Source organism: Labrus bergylta, chromosome 3, assembly GCF_963930695.1.
Source record: "Labrus bergylta chromosome 3, fLabBer1.1, whole genome shotgun sequence".
NCBI lineage: Eukaryota > Metazoa > Chordata > Actinopteri > Labriformes > Labridae > Labrus > Labrus bergylta.
This window is the reverse complement of record NC_089197.1, coordinates 18,530,932-18,547,039: the sequence shown is the minus strand read 5'-3', so window position 1 is coordinate 18,547,039 and position 16,108 is coordinate 18,530,932.

The following is a 16,108-nucleotide window of genomic DNA, read 5'->3' as shown; positions in this document are numbered from 1 at the left end:
CAAAATCACCCTTAGTAATAGTTTTGTAAACCAAAAGAGCACAAATAAGTGGAGGCAGAAAACATTTATTAGCTAACAACAAAACCAGACACAATAATCATTAAAATGTGGTAATGTGATATCAAATAATGAGGACAACGAGCACTTTAGGCTGCTCTATTTATATTAAAAGCATGTACCAATACAGTATTTGTGCCCTAATGCAATTGCAGCTGTAGCCAGCATGGCTGCAGAGGAGTGTCCATTGGGGAGAGATGACCTTCACTGTGCCTCTGGTGACAGAGCTAAATCAAAGCTGCTGCTTGTTGAAGACAGACCCTGTACACTGGCTGCATGGCCCCTGGTGAATTATTTATACATGAAATGAAATGACCTCTGGCACTTTGAAGACGGCAGGACTCGGGCAAGGATATAACAGACAGGGTTAAAGGTGGGGGGTTGGCTGAGAAAAAGAAGGGTCTTTACTGAATGTATGTTGTACAAATGTGCAATTTAAAACATGGGGGGAAGATGGAAACGAATGGACAGAGAAACTGATTGCTCAGCCATCAGGAGGAGCCTGCAGGGGTTCGTGTTTGAGGTCTTTCCCAAACCTGTTGGAGCAACAACTCTCTCTGTCAGTCCCCCCACTTGTCCTCTGGGAAGTCTATGTTTCTGACGAGCAATATGACTTTCACATCTGGAAAATGAGAATGTCTTTAGGTGACGACTTCACTTTAAGTTGAAGATAAGGATTAGTTTTAGGGACAGTTAAAAGTAAAGGAATTTGGTGAAACTTGTTACTTTGATGGTTGAAACTGTGGTTTATGGGCACTGGAGAATGCACTATGTCAATAAGAGCCCTTACAGGTACAGAAGTACAAATATGTGTTTGACTGCTTGTAAGAGGCCTCAGCCTACCTAGTCAGCTCTGCTAACATCCATCTGAAAGCTATTCAAGCAGGATATGCTGTTATGTAACACACACACACACACACACACACACACACACACACACACACACACACACACACACACACACACACACACACACACACACATTCAGACCAGTTCTGCCTCCTGCAAACTCCATTCATACTCGATGTTGCATTAGTGATTAATGTCAAAAGTCAGTTGTTAAATTCTGTAGAAAGTAAACAGAAAGGTCAGGGTGATGTTTTTGCCTTTGTCACGAACAACTTGTCAAGGATGACATTTTTATAATTCAGCCTTGACCATGATCATCCCTGTACCTACCCAAGGTAAGCTGTTTTAGAAAAAGCTCACTTGTCGAGGGTTACTTGGGGCAGCCCATGATTAAAATCGGTTTCATAATCAAAATTATAACAAAATGTCAAATTAATTTTTTTTGTTTAGTAGTATGGAATCAAAGTCTTTATTGCTAAGCAACCACAATTTTGATGATTTTGGAAAAAATCATGAATAAGGTAATGTAGTCACGTTTTTCATCTTTTATAAGAGCAAAAAAAGTAAGAATTGTTCTGTTTGACACTGCTGGAAACATTTTTGTATGACATTAGTACGCCTCTGGACCAAATATATCACAGAAGTCCAGTTGATTTTTTTTTTTACATTTTCATGAAGAAATGTTGCATGATGAGTTTTGTAACCGGACCACACCTTTCTAATTTGTTCAATCACCTGTGTCTAGTTAGTTCTTTCACTTGTGCCTCCATGATGCCATTACCTGTATTTACATATACCGGTAAGCCTGCTCAACCCCTTTTGTCCTAATCATCTCAATTCACAAGAACCACTTCAGGATTCTAAACCAGAAATATTACCAAGATGTGCCCCAATCCTGAGTCTGAACTCCTGACAGCTCCAGCTACCTCGACCACGTCAACCCATTTCATCCCACCTTGACTTGACCCCGTAGCATTTTCCAAATAAACTACTTTTGATACCATACAAGTGTGGGGTTTTATTAGTTCATTCAGTTAGTGTTACATTTATCAATTTTTTAGATGAATGTTATTTGCACTCTGAGTGGCCCGATGCAGATTTATCTCTGTTGCTATACTTTCCAGAATCAGCACTGACTATTACTGCATGACTTTAAAGATGATAAATACACTGACAGATTAAGGGATATTTCTTGATTTCGACTACCAGCCAATTTCTAAATAACTGACAGTTTGGCAGAGCAGCCTGGATGTCAGCTGCCTGTTTGATGTGTTCCTTCCCATCCAGCCCAGTATCACCTGATAGATTTTCATGCTAATTCAATCCTAACATTGGAATATGTCGCTCGGGTTTGGTGCCAAATTGATTCTTTGTCAATTGAGTCATCATAGGAATTTTACAAGTAAAGAGTTTTGCCTGTCAAACGAGGTTGCAGACAACATGCACAAAACACAACAGGAATCCAACCAAGAAAAGGAGATGACAGGCAGGACTATAGAACAACATTATTAAAGGCCAGTTGACAGGGGGACCGACTGGTATGACTACAACTCGAAATGCCAAATTCTTCTCATACAAGACATTCATAAGCATATAAGTAAGTGTGTTAAAATGGAATAACCATATATTTAAAAATGCAGATAAGTATGGATACTACAGACAAGTTTTGTATGTTTTAAAGCGACCACAAAGGAGTCATCTTTTGTCTCTTTAAAAACACACCACTTCATGCTATTTCTGCAGAAACTATAGTATTTAAGATGCAGATGATCTGTCTTTGGAAGCTACATGTGAAAAGGGCTTTTCTTAGCAGCCAACTAGAAATAGCCTCTTAAAGCATCTGTCACCTACAGTCCAGCTGCAGCAGGCACATGCAGCAGTCACAGACCTCTACGAACATACCAGAAGACCTTAGACCTCAGAGCTACACTTTTGAAAGACTTTTACTGAAGGCTATAATTTTGTTTGACTTGTTCCACTAATTTTCTTCGCATTTTTGGCAAAATCTAACAAAAGCAAAGCAGTTGACACGATTGCAAAACAATGTGTTTTTACCACAGGAGTGCCAACACTGCATAAAAGCTGGATGCAATGGCTCCAGAAAGGCTCCATAAATGCATTCCAGAAAAGTTACAGCTGAATTGGCAAAAAAAAGTATGTCTCATTATCTCTCTGAATACATGCATAGCCTAATAACTACCAATATTGTTTTACATCAGCTGTAGGGTGTTCTTTGTCTTTCTTTTGTCTGGGCCTGTCAACATTATTTTGACTGTGGAGAAGTCTAAAGGCCTCTGGCAGGTTGTCATCCCAGCTTTTCACGTCCACTTATATCAACAAAGAAGTAGAAGGAGAAATGGAGGGAAAGTTTTTTTCTAAATTGAATTAGTAACAAATAAGCATTAATGACCCATTAAAACCATTAACAATATCTCCATTTTTTTGGGAATGACATGTTCTACCACCATAACCATAAACAAGAGCATTGCAGACATTTTTTTCTTGTAGGACACAATGATCATTTGTAAAGTGACACAAGCTCTCCTGTTCAGCAAATCTCCATCATGAGTCATACCATGTTCAGGAAACGCAAATGGCCATGTATAGCATTAAATGACTTTTTCATTTGCTGCAGATGAACATTCTGTGTACGGCAACATTTTGTATACAAGATAAAATTCCAGCTATGTTTTCAGAATGAGGCAGGCAGAACTCATAAAAAAGGAATCCTTCCAGCTTAGATACACAGCATGAAACACACAAACACACACTCGGTTCCTCAACACACATAACCAAATCAAAATCATCGTGTTTTTAGCATCACGTTGCTGGGTTTATTTTTTATTCATCTGTATGTGCACTTACACACAAATTAGCTGAGAAAAGTGCATTTATAATGCTGATTTTTGTGCAGATGTGTCATGAAAGAGAAACTGAAGTGAAAGGAATGGACAAAAGGACTGAGATTTAAGAGTGTGTGCTTGAGTAAAATGGGGTGTGGGGGTGTGGGGGGGGGTCTTATTGTATAATCTATTGTATTAGAGAGGCAAAGACTTAAACTGGCCCCTCCTTTAGATGCACTTACAGACAACAACTGGGCGAGTGCCGGGACCTTCCTTCTGTTAGTCACCCTCTGCACGCTCCATTAAATCCCTTAACTTTGTCATGGATTCACCCAAACACACACACACACACACATATATGCCCTGCATGTGCCTTACACCCACCATGATGCCCCCTGGCCCAAGGCTTTGCCATATGTCCACCACACAAGCACTGGCAGCTCTGCACTGCTTTGTAGTCCCTGCACACATACTTCAACCAACTGCAACATGTGAGGAAAAGCCTGCAGAATGACTGTCAGGAAACACCCCAGGGTTCTGTGAAAGATGGTGATTCAGCTGATCCCATCGTTGCTTTACATAAATATAAGTTTAAACGATATAGGCACTACCAAGCACAATGTGAAATAACATTCTATACTGACACCCTTCATGTTAGTTGTGTAATTTTCCCTCTTATGTTAATGGCTTACATATTCCCTTTAGGATTGGGGAATCTCTGCAGATTCTTATTTTAAAGCAGTTTTTGTTGCAAATGAAACCTTTTCAAAGTAGTCGCAGTGTGAACAAAAACGCAGCCCCGTGTTTATTTATTTATTTATTTATTATAAGATCTTATACACTTTTTTACCTGACATCTCTAAAAAAAATCTACCCTCTGATCTTTGCTTAATATAGAGATAAATCAATAAGTTGCCATATGTTAACCTCACTGTAAATGCTTGACGAGCCTTCACAGTTGCAGTAATGTGTAACCTCTTGCCCCTCACTCAACCAGTTCTGCTACAGTCTAATGTTACATGTTACACCTGAGGTGGAAGTTGCACTCAGTGAGAATCAGCACTGTTAATGTTTGCAGTATGTAATCATTTGACTGTGCTGATTTTGTCAAGAGGTTTTTGGCAACCATTGACAAGAGGCTAGTGATATATATATGTTATTATCACTCATTTTCAAATCTATAGTTTGACTCTTTTCATCACAAGAACTGCTTTTAATGATTCAGAGTTGAAGTCTTTGTCCAAAACAAGCTACTTCGTCTCTGTCTCTTTAAGGCTCCTTTCCCAAACACTTTCTATTGATCATCCAGCTTCCCAGAAGACTATGAGCTCTTCTTTGGTTCGGCTGTAGTTTTAGAAAGGAAAGGATACTTTAGTAGCATACTAAACAATGTCAACCATCTACATCTGTACATGATTGAGCTGAAATCTGTTTTGGATCATGGGAGTGGACAGCGACAAAGATTACTGCAGGATGTCCCTTGCAAATGTATAATTATTTCAGAGTCTTTCAGTCATAAGCTGTATATAATTATTTTTTGTATGTTCACGTTAATTGTGTGGAAATGCCTTAAATGGCAGACTGAAGTTAAAAAAGTTTCCTTCATATAATATTAACAGTGATTTAGGTAGTAAAGTAAGTAGCTATTGAATGTAACCTAAGTCCTGAGCAATGACACCTTATACTTGTTCCTCAAATGCTTAATATGACTAACATTGTTTTGCAGAAAATGTATCTAGATAAAGGATTACTCTTATCTCATTATTTGTTACCTCGGCCACCTTTATCGTAACCTTCTGAAATTGTAACATTATATACTGTGTACTGTATGTGGAAGAAAGAAGAACACAATAGGTCCTCTTTTAAGTGGGATTAAGTTACTTTTTTCCACAGTGATTTCATTTAACTTTAAACCTTGAGATCAGGTCAGGGTAAATGGTTGGAAACCAGTCACAAAAGGCAGCTGCACTGTATTTCACAAATTCACCGTAACATCTCAAGTAGCAGATCCTTTTGAGATGAAGGCATGGCTCACAAATATCCCATTGTTTTGGTAAGTGAAATGTGTCAAACATAAACACAAGAGTAAATGATATCATCCTGCCAATCATGGTTGGTGAGTCTGAGGTCTATGACATTCTTTAAAGGGACAGTCCGAGACAGGTAAAACGGCATATTGATACAGGAATCTCAGTTTGTCTAACTTTACGCAAAAAATCCAATCAAGTACCTTGCACAAATCTAAGTTGGGGCGGTGTGCTTTAGAAACATTTGAGTGCTACTCTGAAAGAAAACAACAAGATCAATAAGAGAGTTTGCTCTGTGAGGGGAGAAGTGAAGAAATAAGAAAAAAATATCTCAGCTCAATTTCTTTTTCAAAAGAGATGAGAAGTGATTCACTTTTTTTCATTAACATTTTGACAGCATCGTCAACAAGCCCACGTCAAAGGCACAAGACTTTTTTTTACATGTTAAAAACAGACATACATATGAGTCCAAACTCCCTGACTTAAATAGAGGGATAAAGAACATACTGACAAGTAAAGATATACACAAAGAAAGATGATAAGGGAACAATGAAGAGGGAGCCCACTCCCCTTCACTGTGCTTCTCTGTCTTCTGACAAACCAGCCTGATGAGCGGTTGGAACAGGTAGAGCCAGCAGAGTGACTCAGCACCGGGCACTGGGACGTGACCCAGATCCACCACTGCTATGCATATCTGACTGAAAAGTGTCAGACCAAGCAGGGCAGTCCCCCCCGCCATCACTCCAAACTAACACTGACATTTAGAGACAGAAAGAAACCAAGAAACAGCTTCCCTGGCACTACTTAGCAAGAAAGCCAACTCAGCTGATGCTCAGGGGAAGGCAGAGAGGAAGGAGGACAGCTGAACTGTGTATGTGTGTGTGTGTGTGTGCGTGTGTGTGTGTGTGTGTGTGTAAAGAGGTAACCTCCCAGAAAGGTTCCCAATAAGTCCCTTTCCGAAAGATAACACTGAGTTATCCTTCATCATTTCGCTGCATACATGGAACAAGCTGCTGACTTTCTCCTGACCCTTGCTGCATTGCTTATTAAACATGCAGGCTTATGTAGAATGATACGATTAAATGCGTGCATGTGCAAGAGAAGTGTGTCTGCAGCTTTATACACGGGGCATATTCATTGGCTGTATATGTACAGTGTATAGGTTCACACTAATATGAGATTAGAGCTAAACTCTACAAACAATGATCTTTTATTCAGAGCAGTGGACGCAGGCCGAACATGGAATGTGAAACACTCCTTGAGATGAGACGTCCTGCGTTGTTCTTCAAAGCGTGCCTGCGAGAGAGGAAGGGGTGAGGAGGGGAAAAGGGGAGGCTTGTTGTTGCAGAGTGGGGGCAGGCAGACATGGAAGAAAAGAGAGCTCAAGTGGTACTGTTACTTGATGTGTTTTTGGTTGTAAAACAACTGACAAAAGAGCACAAGTGTGTCTGTGAAGATAACTCCTATATCGTCATTTTGAAAAAAAATCTTCTTTTTTTTTTGCCATGAGTTAGATTAAAAATTGAAACCACTTTCTTATCTGTTAAATGATCATGAAGCTATATCTAGCAGCACTTTAGCTTAGCATAGCATTGAAGTGAAAACAGGAGGAAACAGCAAGCCTGATTCGGACACAACAAAACGAGTTCGGCCTACAGCGCTGACTTTTTAGTTAAGATCCATGATTTCACAGTTGCTTAATACAGCAGGAAATGGCGGCCAAAGTTTTGGCAGGAATTCTTTCTGTTAAATGCGATGGTTGTCTACAAAATGGTGTGTCTCTTGGATTTGTGTTTCCCCTTATCTTAACTTGACCCCAACCTAACCCTAACCCCTACCAGCTATCTCTACAATGCTTAACCATAATAACCTGGGAAATTAAGTGCAGGAAACTGTTTTTTGTATGGTAGGAAAACCCCATTGGGTTGGGAAAACACTTCAATGTAAGACAACAGACAGTCTGGGTAATATTTCTTTCATTTATATATTTGACTTGACACAAAGACTGGGAAGAATGTGAGGCAGCAATCTAGTCTTTGTTGGGAGGTAATGAGACCTTCCCAGGCCAAGACTCACTTATTCAGGTTTTTTTGTTTAATTTGTTCAAACTTTCTAAACTTTGTCTTTTCCAGAAGCGCCAAAACCCCAGAAAATGTCCCTTATTGTTTAACTATGACTTAAAAATACACATTTCCTACTGTTCTTGATACCTGAATACAATGCATTAGTCAAATAGAAATATGACTGATTTTACACAAAATAAGTTGTTGTTCAGCCTTGAGAGATAAAAAGTAGAGATAAATTAAAAAGTACATGTCATAGAGAGGTAACAAGGCAACTGTTACATCAACAGGTCAAGTTCACTTGCAACACCAGCTCAACAGCGGTTTGTCTGTGTGTTTTCAATCTCTATCTCGTTCATTTCTGCATGGTAACAGAGACGTTTTTGGCTCAATGTGTGTGTGTGTGTGTGTGTTTGTGTGTGTGTGTCTGGATTAGATAATATTCTTACAGCCACAGACATCTTCCCCTGCGGTTCGCCAGACCTTGGTCTCCCAACATGGCAGTGCATCACTCCTCTTGAATCTGATTGCTGCGCACACCCCCTGCGGCCTAATGAGAGGATTAGACACCACATATTTGTTACAATCCCCTGTTGAAGTTACCCCTTCCTCTCCCTTTCCCCCTCTCTCTCTCTCTCTCTGCCTCCTCCTCCTCCTCACTCTGTCAGACTCACTGTTGCGTTTATGGGTCTCTGTGGTTTCATAGAGTATCTCCTGGCCTGCTGACACATGCAATGCATAAACAACCACACACGCACAAATACAACCTCTTACCGCCTACACACACACCCACACATGAGGGCTCATAAATGCACACAAAAACCCCTCGACTGCGCATAGCAGAGGAGATATTCATGCTCAAAGTGTTTTGGTTTTAAACAGCCCACAGAGCAGTAAGTGGAGGGACCCATGTCTCCCTCTCACAAGATGACTGTTCCCTGTAGTCTGTTGTGAGTGTGTGTCTATGTGGTACATAGAGAAGGATATAAGGACGATCAGCGCCGTTCTCCCACTGTGTCGATAAAAGATATAAAGCTGAATCAGACCTGCCAGTATAATTACAGGCAGGAAGAATCTGAAGAATGCTGTGATCTGAACTGAGCCTGACACCATGTATAGGGCCCCATGCAGCTGATTTACCCACTAACAGAGTGTGTGTGTGTAGGTGTGTGTGTGTGTGTGTGTGTGTGTGTGTGTGTGTGTGTGTGTGTGTGTGTTCAGATTTTGACCTTGGTGTTACGGGTCCCGTTTGTTATACTTGACAATCCTTACAGCGTTTTCCCAGGATCCTGTAGCATAAGTATTTTCATATAATGTTAATTAACATTAAACCGATATTTCCACAAAGGTGCAATTGCATCAGTCTAAAATACGTTAATAACCCATTTTCTGTAAGCTCCAGGTTGTGTGTGTATATGTTTTTAAGGTTTACCATATACAGCCTGGGGTGTGCTGTGCCCTCCTTCATCCAGAACAGAAAGAGGCCATGTCACTTATCTGAGGAATTCACCCTGAACATCTCTTCTTCATAAACACTCCCCTGAGGAGCACATCCTTCTCTCTCTCTCTCTCTCTCTCTCTCTCTCTCTCTCTCTCTCTCTCTCTCTCAGACACACACACACACACACACACACACACACACACACACACACACACACACACACACACACTTTCGTTCTTTCTCTCACACACACACACACACACACACACATGCACACTCCTGTGGATCCACTTGGTGTGTTATCAGTTTGCTTTATGAACAAAAGCAACCAAAACACATACTAAAAACATGTGCAACAATAGCCATCATGCAAATCACACACAGTTCACAAACAGCACCGGGAACTTCCACAAACAGCTCACATTGCTGGCATACTTCTCCTTCTTCATGCTTTCAGTGTCATGGTTTCACCAAACAGGTGGTCCTCATTAATTTTGGTCTTGAAAAATGAGTCGAGACAAAAAGCAACACATGTTAGCGCCTCTTGCGATGCATTTGTTATGGTTTTTTTTTTGTTTCTTTAAGCTGTGCTCATGATGAGAAAGACATTAGATGTGCAGTGATTCCGAGACCAGATCAAACTTCCCATCCCGTCGTAACACATCTCTTCTTTATCAGGATTCATAGTAACTGATAATGTGAGGTGCATGATTTATCTTAACCATACACAAAGATTTGTATATTACTAGAGCAAAAAAAAATACAAAAAAACATAGATAGACATGTCTGCCCAGAGAAAGAATGATGTGTTTTACTACAGAATGGAATTCCGGCCGCCTTGTTTTCCGACTGATCTCAGCGATGAGGAGAATGTCAGAGTACAAACACAGAGATAAGAATGGCACCTGGAGAATGTGCTCCACAGCACGTTCATGTACCTCTGAAGTAAATATTGAAATGACCAAACATTCTCATGTAAAATATTGTTACGCACATTTCCACAGCCCTGTAAGCAGATAAATGTCTATCAGCTAAATATATCACTTCAATTTGAATTTTTGTCCAGCCTTGACCAGGAAAACTGCAAATTACTCATTCAAACAATCTGCAATCTGTGTATTAGAACTATGTGGCTGTATTGTTGCCACAATACCAGAATCTTAAACTTTAATATGATACTATAGGAAAAATCAAACAATATCAACAGCTGTTTCAATACCAAAAATTAAAGTCTTCAGCTGTCAATATTTGTTAGTTTCTTAATTTTAATGACCATAAATGACAGGCTTTGCACAATTTGCCAACATTGTTGAGCATTTTAGACAATACTATCTCTTTTATCTTTATTCAAGAAAAGCAATTGTATCGTTTTAAAATACATGTTGTCAAAAAGTATCAAAAATGTTAACAACCTGAGTGTGTATTATTCATCGCTATCATCTGTATGGAGACTCACTGGGCCCCACCTTGTATTAAGTGCATGCAGCCATGTGTGTGTGTGTGTTTTAGGAGGGTAATGTGACACCCAGGTCTCTCAGGGGGGACTGATTCTCTGACCCCATCTGGAAATTCCAACTTCTAGTCCGACCAAAGGCCTCGATGCTTACGCAACATGCATCCAGGGGAAAAGATGGTCGATTTGCACAGACAATAAGCCAATAATCACACAAATTCTTCACAGTTAAAGTACAACACAATCAGAGCATACGGCAAACTGCATTGTTTTAATAAGCAGTTGTGACACCAGAAGGTTTTCCTGAGATTAGGCTTTGTTTTTACTTCTAGGACTAGATCCACATGGTGTTTCTAAAAATAAGACTCTTTGAATTCAAGTCTTTCAATAAGTCATAACAAATGAGCCAGTATGCACAATACAAGGACAATACATACAGACAATAATTTACCTGTGCTTCTGTTATTGAAAAAGGCCTGTAAGACCCAAATGTTCTAAAATTGAGATGGTTGAAGAAATGTTGATGGGAACAACACTCAAAAACATGTTTTTCTGCCTATGCCATGTTCTAGCTGATACAAAATTCCAGCAAACACTAACAAGATCATGCAGTCACATTACATCATTGCTATCACACACTGCCTGCTATCAGATATATTTAGCAGTTGTCTCATACACAGACAAAACATGTTTTGGTTTATAATGTGAACATATTGTTGTCAGGATGCTCTCTGCATTGTTTGTCGTGCCTTTACATAGATACAAAGTTCATCAAAATCAGACATGTCTATTGTCTATGACTCCCTGTCATAATGTTTGTGTTATTTTGTCAGCTCAACTCCAGCTGACTCGCAATCAACCGTATCTGTCAAAGCCTTAAAAACACAGAATATATGGATGACGCTAAGCTGAAAGAACTGGAACTGATTAAAGATATTTACAGCTTTTTGAATCAGTACTGACATCTCCACAGGACGTTTTTTTTGTTAACAATTCCAGCCTAAAACATCTAACCACAGTATGGCTGTGAGTTTCATTTGCTGTGCTGGGAAAGCAGCACAGACACATCCCCTTTGTTGCTCATCCTTTGCTTGTACGTGTGAACATGAATGCAGAGAGGTGCATTTGTCTTCAAATACCTTCCATGTTTTCGGGTCGTGCATTTATCCCCTCCTGTATTGATGGATGGGATACCAAGTTCCCTGTGTGTCTGTGTGTTACATGAACTCATTAACAATGCATCTGGAAAGCATATAGCCATTAAGGCCTTGCAGCTGGGACAGCTCCACCCTCTGAGACTCGGATTTAAACTGCACTGCTGTGAGGTTTACAGCACATCACAGAGCCTGTTTACCTTACAGTGAAATTATTGATCACATGGGGCTAATTCTTAATTTCTAAATATTACCCAGGTACTTTAATCCTCTTTAACTCAGGCAAATAATATGCAGATTTTTAAAATAATTTTTATGGTTTCTAATAATGTGTTTATAGTCAAATGCATTGTTCTTTACATTATGGTGACAAGGAAACCAAACTGTTGCATTGTCCATGTCCTTCTGTCATTTCCACTAGAGTGTGTATGTATTTTACATTCCTCAGTCACAGCTCCATCTGTTTGTAGGAAGAATGGAGAGGCCCTCAGCAGACCCCTGAGAGGTTTAAAATATGCCGGCCTCCTGCAGTCTCCCAGCAAACACAGAGTAGACCGCGCTGGGCTCTGGCAGGCCGGTTTTAATTCAGCCGGGGCCTCACGAGAAGGTGAACCAGTTGGACCCTAGCCAGGTAGATGGCTCAAACTTACAGCCACTAGCCATCAGAAGACAAATCTTCCAAAACCTCAAAATGTCTTTGGTTCTTCCTTCGGTCTGTCGCTGACACTGTTTATGATGTGTTTATAAAACACAAGCTTTTATGCAGTGACAGGGTGGGACATTGGGGCCTCGTATCCTTCGTCCTTGTGGGAGATATGACCACCATTCTGTCACCTTTACTGTGCAATTTTCTTCATTACCCTAAGATGACTCATCCAGCCCCCTCCCCCCTCTTTTTTCTCTGTCTTTATTGCTTGAAGCTTCTAGTGAGAATCCGCGCTGGCAGTGTGGCCCTACTGCAGGCCAGGCCTCTGATTTAGTGATTGATTTTAGCATTAACGACCAGCCCCTCCTCCTACCTACCCTGAACACACACCCACACCCACACACACACACACGTACACAAGTGAACACACACGTATCCATTGTCAGGCCTCTCCTGTGGCGCACAGATAGTGTAGTTACAAGCTGAGCTGGGAAGCTGAAGCCTTGATGAAGCGAAGAGGAGCCAGAGTGAGCAAGGGCATGGAGAATGGAGGATGAATTTCAAACTTGTTTCTGTAGGTGGTACTTTTACAAATATATTATTTTTTCTCATATAATACTATATTTCACAAGTAAATTTGTGTTGAATGTTTAAGGGAAAAAGCTATTGAGCACACAGTCAACTAGCTGTCAGCACCACTCATACAGTAAGTGAAAGCACGTCAACATATTTTGAATTGCTAAAGAGCCAAATATTGCCCCCAGGAGTTCCCAAAGAAATATTGGACTTTCTTACATAAAAGGTGACGATAATTTTATGTTTTGTTTAAAAGTTGTTTCTGCTGCCCCCCAGTGGCCACAAAATCCTTCACTATAGGTCTAAAGTGAAAGAAAGCAACTGTTGGTTTAAAATAAAAAGTGAATTTGCTCTCAAAAAATTGAGAAGTTAGACTCCTTAGCAATTAAAAAAGCACTTTAGCACAAAACTAGATTCTATTTGCTCAGAGTTTTTGCAGGTCTGTTATAAGCAGTGTTATGTGGCTGTTTGACTTTCTAACTCTTGACTACTTATTTACCTACTTGCTCGCTGTTCTGTCTCCTGTGAACACAGTGAACAAAGTCATTTCTAAAAAAGTTAAGGAGCCCGATCTAATGCAAAAAATGAGTGAGAGACAGACTAACGCCTGTGTTTGGTATATATGTTCCATCGCAGATTAAGAGGAATAAAATGTTTGAATCAGCAAAGCGTTCTATGAGTCAAGGCTGTGAAATGTCAAATGAGCAATCAGTTCAGTATCAGATGCTGCATTTGAAAGGACCGCTTAGATATACTGTAAGAAGTGGAGGAAAAACAAGTCTGCCTTGGGAAAACAAGACTAATTTCTTTCATCAACTTCAAATTAGTGTTTAATTAGAAAATAGAAACCACATGCTAACAAACCTCCTAATGATCCTGCTGCTGACTGACACATGACATGCAAAGACTCTTCCTATTACATCATATAGACACACTGCTCCAAGTCATACCTTAACCTGGAGGTCTAATTTCAATGTTCTAAACACCTACACCAGAGGCATTATACTATTAAAAAATTTTTTTCCAACAATATAGAGACTGTTTATTAGACTCCAACTGTTTGCATGGATTTTTTTTTTTAAATGATTGTATTTAAGAGCATCTTCCTGGTTTTCCTTGCAACAGGTTTTCTGCAGCAGCTTTGTTGAGCCAATAAAGCAAGAACTCCACTTCTGTCAATGAACAGAATATAATTGACACCAGTCATGAAAGTGTCCTGATGTGTTGAGGCACTGTACAGTGTTTATGTCGTATTTTTCACCGGCTTTTATGAATGACATCAAATAATCTTTTCTGAACTTTTCATTAGTTACAAAAGTGAACTACAATGATAAAGTGAACATGCATGAGCAGCGAGCACTGAAAAAAAAAAAAACCCACATCTGCATACCCATTGATTATCATGGGTTACAATGGGCCCTCCCTGAGGATAAGGAGCATAGAAATAGATCTTGATAATCATTTTGCAAATATTGAAAACAAATTTCCTTTGGTGCATCTTAAATGTGAATTTATAAACCTGTATCTCTCTACAAGTTGTGGTGTTTGCACTTAAGTTAAAAAAAAATGTCCTTCTCAAATTTAATTAGATTGTTGATTATCTCCTGTATCAGAAACCCATCGAAAGTTCTGTTTGTGATCATATTTGCACCATTCTCCCTCCCTGTGTTCTCTCTAAAATAACAAAGTGTACCATTTTCTTCAAACACATGACTTTGTTTACCATACAAACACACCCTTTCCCTGCGGTTACAGCAGTTATGCCAGAAAGACGCCTTGGCCTGTTTGTTTACATTTGAACCCTTGTTGTGAGTAATCATACCTCAAAGAGTGTGGGCGTTAGGTGACACTACAGTAACTGTCAGTACTCATATAGTATAGAGGAAGATACAGAGCCATAACTGAAGCACTCCTGCTGTTTTTGAAAAAGGTCACAAGCACTGAATGTTCTACGTTTGGGATGTTGACACAGCTGTATACAAATCAGCTGGACAAACTGATTAAAGAATGTCTTTAAGGAGAGAAAAAAATAGATGTTCCTCGTACTATTAATTCTCTTCATGTGGGGCATACAACCATAGCAAATGCAAAAGTTAGCATGACATAGCAAAGAAAGTACTGCAGAAATGCTAAAGGAAAGATTATTATAGAATGTTGATACAACTCGATATAACAGACAAAAAATCATCCATCATACTTGTCTCATGCAACTTTAAGGATGAAATTACCAATAACACACATTGTTCAAGTAATGCAAATGTTTGTTTAGTTTCAAAGGAAACCCTACACCCTCAATGTTGTCTTTATTTAAGAGACAGACGTAGACTGAACTGTGGGGAAGGGAAAGAATCCTGGGAGGATTTAAAGCGTACAACATGGTTGCTGAAGTGTACATTAAAAGAAGGCCACGCCAGTGACCTTGTTTGAAGTTTTTTTATTTCATTTCTTCTGATCAGTGGTTAGTGTGCTGCTTCTCTATCTTTACAAAAAGTAAAGACTGTCTGGTCTGGTCAAATAAACCTGGCACTGCAGCTTCATGATCATCTTAAGAAGCAGCGGGTGGACACATGATAATCTTTTAGGCGGTGGATGAAATCTTCATTTAGGACATGGCCTGAGCACTTTAGTTGGCCGCCTGCTCTATCCCTCTCAGACAGAGGGTGTGAGTGTGAGTGTGAGGGTGTGTGTGTGTTCGAGACAGTTTGCTGCATGAAGAGAGCTGGGGGGGATGGAGGGAGTCTGACAGGGAAGAGATCTGCTCAGGGCAAATTTCCATTCTGCCAAAGTCTGAAAGAAAAAACAAATGAGGGACCTCACCCTGCTCAAAAAGTTACATCACAATCACTCCAACAACTTCTCCAACTGCGTATATGATCACACTCAATGCATAGACCTGCCTGCTATACTTACTGGCATTTCAGATGGAGCAATTGAGACTTTACATTTTGGTTAATCATTAACATTTAAAGTTGTTTTGTTAACATCCTGCAGCTGATTCT